The sequence below is a fragment of the Nematolebias whitei genome, chromosome 8 (genome assembly GCF_014905685.2).
Source record: "Nematolebias whitei isolate Nwh7 chromosome 8, NemWhi1, whole genome shotgun sequence".
In the NCBI taxonomy this organism is placed as follows: Eukaryota; Metazoa; Chordata; class Actinopteri; order Cyprinodontiformes; family Rivulidae; genus Nematolebias; species Nematolebias whitei.
Window position 1 is genome coordinate 44003126 of NC_056505.1, and position 6017 is coordinate 44009142.

The window sequence follows — 6017 nt, forward strand, 5'->3', positions numbered from 1 at the left end:
AATAAAGAGAACAGTGAGAAAATGGTCAACGGAAGCTGAAGAAGCCCTGCGGGGTTGTTTTGAGGCTACAGACTGGGATGCACTGTGCCAGCCACATGGAGAGGACATCAATGCCATGACTGAGTGTGTGACCGACAATATAAACTTCTGTGTAAACAACACCATTGTTAGAACAGTCATCCTTTTAATCATATTATTCTTTTCTTTTATGTTTTACTCTTGGTTTTCTTCATGAGTTTACTTTTATGATTTTGTCTTATGATCATTTTATTTTCATGTCCTCTTCAGTAGAAAACCCCAGAAGAGATGTTTTACAACCTTTAACCATCTACCAAGCTTGCAAAAACTTGTTGTTCCAGTCTGCCCTTCCCTCAGAAACAGACTGTGACTTAGTGCTAAAAAAACATGTAAACAACTGGCTCTATACGATCACAGCCACCATTGTGTAGTGAATGTGGGGGTCAGCTTCACTACTAATTAATTATTCTTAAAGCTAGTTCAAGCACAAAGAATATTAATTATTTAAATACAATTGATTCTTTCTTTTTCGAGTTAAATTAATGCCATGTGACCAAGATAACTGTGAGGATTGTTTAATCAGTGACATGAGACGCCATTTTTCTTTGACCCATCAGAATAAATGCGGTCATTTATTTAATAGAATCTAAATTTAACATCAAAACATGTACACATTGATTTGCTGATCTGGTTCTGATTAATAAAAACTTGGCATGCTTTACTAACAAGACAACAGAACATTTCTGAAGGTATCTAGATTGTTTTACTGGCGAAGAGATTTACAAGAGGAGAGATTTAGAGTTTTAAAGAGGAGGATTTAGATGGATGAAGGAAGATGTATGTTTTGTTGACCAGAATTAGCACGCTTCTTTCAACACCAGCTCAAACCCCGGGTACACTCGGTGCGTGACGACTCGTTACCTTTGCAGAAGATAAATCAGCTCCGGTACCAGAGGTCCATTTCAATGCTACCTTTCAGCGTCTCCGGTCAGGGTGGCTGAGAATCATCAGAAGTCGTGTGGTTTACTCCGTTAAACAGAACCGGCTTCCTTCAAAGTTGTAGGACGTTACGCCCGGGTGAGTTCACAGCGAGGCGCTGTGACTCCGCTGGGATGGACGGACCCTCGTCTCACGGTCAAATCCATCAGCTATTGATTAAATCTGAAAGTTCCTTAGGAACTCTCAGGAAGACTCCATAGTCCCGAGAAAGACTTAGGAAAACTCCAGTCAAAGACTGAAGAAGACTGAGACTCGAGAAGACTCGAGAAGACTCTGAAGAAGACTCCAGGAAGACTGAATAGTTCCAGGAAGTGTTGACTTTTAAAGAGTCCTCACTTACGGTCACTTGGTACTTCCTGATTGGTTGAAACAACCAACAGGGAGTGGTTCTAGTGATGTCAGAGGGTTATTAAAAGTCAAGAGAGGATGCAGGAATGTTTAGGAACGATTAGTACAGACAGAGAAATGTTTTGAAGAAGTGAGAGGAAGCAGGTGCCAGTTGCTTCTTTTTTACCGTCTGCTAGGTTTAAAAACAAGACACTTCATTCTAATAACTTGTCTCTGTCCGTCTCTGACTTTCGACCGACATCACTACTCCTCATTCAGACAGAAGATCAAAATGCATAATTACTTTGTAAATAGACATTTAACTTGATTTCTAATTTCTAATGAGGTTTAAAAATCATTAATACTGTTTCACAGTTGATTTAAAATGAGTGGTTCACTTCAACATTTAGAAATGGTATGAACTAAACACACTTTGATTATCAAAAAGAAGAGTGTTCTTTCAATTGATTAATTCAGGATACAATTAAACAGTCTCTTGATGAGCTAATTTGTATTTCTGGATTCAAATCAATGAAATAACAGTTCCTGCCCCATGAAGGTCTTCAGAGACAGGTTGTGGTCGGAGGCCTAGTTCACTACTATTGTTTGAATTGAATAAAAAGGCACAAAGGGAATGAGCAAGTCAAAGAGAGTTGGAGAAAGGACGGCTCTGGCTACTCTTCCCTTTGCAAAGAAAAATCTCTATTTGTTATTTGTTTAAACCTAACAAAACTTGGTTGCCGTGACCTGGATTCCAACGTACTCAGACGCTGACAGGAGGAGGAACGCACCAAATCCCGTTGACGGCCATACTCGTCTAGGATGATCTGAATCAAAGCCCCGGTGAGCGACGTTCTTCACCGGGCCGGTGAAAATAGGAGTCTCCTCCACCTGCCAACACTGAATTGACGGAATCCGGATCCAGACGAACTGGCACACAATAGAGTGAGTAGGAATGTGCGATATGGCATAAAATTTATATCACGATATGTATTGTGAAGGGTGGCGATAACAATATATATCACGGTATGTTTTTGGTATAAAACTTGCTAAAAGAAAGCATAGGGTGTTCTTTTGCCATCATATATTTTGAATTAAGAAACTTCCACTACTAGGTCCAGAGAATTTTTAAATAATAAATCAAGTATCAGGCGTCTTTCTTGTAGTGCAAAACAGTGCAAAAGATATCAATGTAGTTTTAGCCATATGTTTTAAACAAAATAATATGTTGTTAACTCTTAACAGTTTCCAGTCTTACTTAAGCAATGAACAGCAACAGAGCAGCATTTTACACTGAAACACTTCACCCTTCAACCCTCTAGTGGGTGACTCCTTCCGCTTTAATGGAGAGCTGACACAAAATGAGTCTGTGGCTTTGACCAGAGGGGCTCGCAGTAAAATCACACAACACAGCGTTCTTTTCACAGATCAGAGAGCAGGTTTCTCTAAAGCTGACCAACGCTTACTTTAACTTTCGATGGGAAAAAAAACCCTTTCAATGGAACACAGTGTTTTGCGCATGTGTCCAAATACGACAACACTACGGCAAGCCGGGCGTAGGTAGCTTGTAGCTTCGCTACTTAGCCCGTGAAGAAAATACTTTAACGCCACTTGCGCAAAGTTTTCAGCTCAAAAAAAGTAACGATTAAATCTGACAGCTCTGATTTTACACTTGAACACCACTTACACACAGTTTTCAACAAAAAAAAGTAACGATTAAACTGACAACTGTACAACTATGATTTTACTTCAGACACAGCATTACTGCGGTTAGCCGGTAGAAGACAGATCTCTATCGTAGGCTAAATTTCTATCGTTTCTACCGTGTACCGTATATATCGCGCATTCCTAAGAGTGAGTATTGTTTTTTTGTGAAAATTTTGTGAAATTGTGATGCTGAAGGACCACAGAGTAGAGAAATAAGCATAGCATGATGATGCTGAAATGATCCTTTGAGAAATTGTGGCGCTGAAGGACCACAGAGTAGAGAAATAAGCATAGCATGATCATGCTGAAATGATCCTTTGAGAATAAGTGGCGCTGAAGGACCACAGAGTAGAATAACCTAGGAAGTTAAGATTGTGTCTATATATATATGTGTGTGTGTGTGTGTGTGTGTGTGTGTGTGTGTGTGTGTGTGTGTGTGTGAGTGAAAGTTGAGATATGAATACCACGTATATGTTCTGAAGCAGCAGCGCAAGCGGAAACCTTGTGGTGTCAACAAAAATCTTGCGGTCTATTGAAGTAAGACATATACCTCTGGATTAAGGGACATTTAAATTGTCATAAATGTGTGTGTGTGGGGGGGGGGGCGGGGGCAGTAAGACCCCTGAGGGGGCAGTAGGGGATGGAAAATTAATGGAAACGATGAATAAAAATAATGTTAAATATTTAAATAAATGGGAAAAACGATACGGGTTTCTGGGCAAATTAACTATCGTAGCATGCCAAAACTTAGTTGAAAAAACAGAAACGGCTGCAGCATGTAGAAAGGGAAGAAAAAAAAAGAGAACAAAGAAGAAGAGCTAAAAATAGCACATAGATGGCTTGAAAAAGCACACAAGAGGAGACAAGGGGAAACAAAAAGCAAGTTAACAATATATGTACGACAGGAAAACAATGAAAGTGTTGTAAAAGGTAAAAAACAAGCAGGGAGATCCCAACCCCATGAACAAAATCCAGCGGAAGCACAACCAACTCCCCAACAAACACAACCGATATATCCAGATTTAACTCAACTCAAAACATCTATGAAATTGAGAGAGAGAGATAACTTAAAACCCCCAGGCTGCTACAATAGTCCAGATGCTTCTGGAGATGAAACATATCCAATGATTGTAGTACCTAACCCAAACAATGATGACGGGACACGTCCACATATGTACGTGTTCCGGCCATGGACCCTAGAGGAAGCTAGAAAAGCCACAGAAGGCATGCCGAATCCACAAGAGGATGTTCAAGCATTTGAAACAGCCCTAATGGATCTGATAAACTCATACAGACTAAACGGTGTAGAAATGGGAGAAGCTGTGCAGTGCTCCCTGGGGAGATTTTGGGGAAGGGTAAGAGGAAATTACACAGGAAGAAATGTTGACCAACAGCCACACCCATATCCAGACAATGGTGACTTGCGAGGAGTGTTTGGAGGACAATTAGACCAACTAATGGGTCGGATCAGAACAGAAATTAGAAGAACCACGGATTACACCAAACTCAATGCAGTAAAACAAAACCCAGATGAAGAAGTAGATGATTATCTCATCAGGTTTGAAAAAAAATTCAGGGTCCACAGTGGCATTCCATTAGATAACCAACCAGAGAGCCCATACCAACAATAGCTTAAATTAGCTTTATGAATGGTGTCAAGTCTTTTCTTCAACCAGTGCTGATCTGACTTGAAAGATCCAGGAAGAAGGTAGACGTAGGCTCAACTCATTTCATCATCTTTATTAATTATTCTCAAAGATGGTTCTGCAGCAGTAGCAGCAGCATCAGTCAGAATCAGTAGAATCAACAGGTCGAAAACCTTGGAGAAAATGCAGATTAACAGTTTAGTTTTAAATGTTTTTCAATTTGCTTAAACCATATAAATTCATAAAATGTTTTAAATTGTGTAGATATATATTCTGACAAACTAGGAAGTAACCATTTTAAAGCATTTAGCCATTTATTATATTTATTAATTTTGAATATTTTTTGGAAAATTCTAAATCTTCCAATAAATGTTACTGTAATCTCCTATTTTCATTTCTTATTTTAATTTTAGTAATTTAAAGAGAGAAATAAAAATAATATTTGACTTGCACGATTCATTCCTAAGATTACAAAATAATTACTTTCATCAAACTCATAATATAGAAAGACTAAATGTTTTAATCTAGACTAGATGTATGATCTAACTCTGAGTCTCAAAACAGCATTAGGTCAACTCAAAACTCACAGAAACTTACAATGGTACTAAACAAACACAGAGGGCCTATGTGCTTAAAAAAAAAACCTCTAATTGCTCTAACATCATCACAAACTACTGTGTTGTTTACCACAAGTTTACTTCTAGACTCAAAACTGTTTGATAGGTTTATTGAGGCTGCTACTCACCGGTGCGTGTCTACTTCCCTTCATGCACTGATTGTCACAAAGAACCAAACACCTGCATTAAGAAACTAATCAGGATCACAGCAGCTACAGCATAGTTTAGGCTAGAGCTCCCCCTCTGTCTGAACTATGTAAACAACAGAAACTAAAGTTTGAATGAAAAAATGTGTTAAAATGAGGTGCAATTCAAAAGTCAAACCTGTCATTTGACACAACAAATGGGCTGCGTGGGTAAAGGAACACCATGTAAAACTTGATACTGCCCCCTTACCACAGACCATGACTTGGGTAAGACACGCATGGAAAATAATACAACAAAAGAAAAAGACAAAAGGTCGACTGGTACATTTTGGACTGATGACCCCTGTGACAGTGATGTCTTTTATGTACAAACCGGATTCCAAAAAAGTTGGGACACTAAACAAATTGTGAATAAAAACTGAATGCAATGATGTGGAGGTGCCAACATCTAATATTTTATTCAGAATAGAACACAAATCACAGATCAAAAGTTTAAACTGAGAGAATGTATCATTTTAAGGGAAAAATCTGTTGTTTCCAAATTTCATGGCGTCAAC

At 38.7% G+C, this 6017-nt stretch overlaps 1 long non-coding RNA gene across 1 annotated transcript in view; it reads right to left on the minus strand.

Annotated features, from left to right (window-relative positions):
- The window catches only part of LOC119414148, a 107860-nt gene extending 102300 nt beyond the window's left edge, over positions 1-5560 (minus strand). The window contains exon 1 of the long non-coding RNA XR_005186993.1: positions 5443-5560. This is a non-coding gene — a long non-coding RNA (uncharacterized LOC119414148). The remainder of the gene's footprint in view (positions 1-5442) is intronic.
- Between the last annotated feature and the right edge of the window lie 457 nt (positions 5561-6017).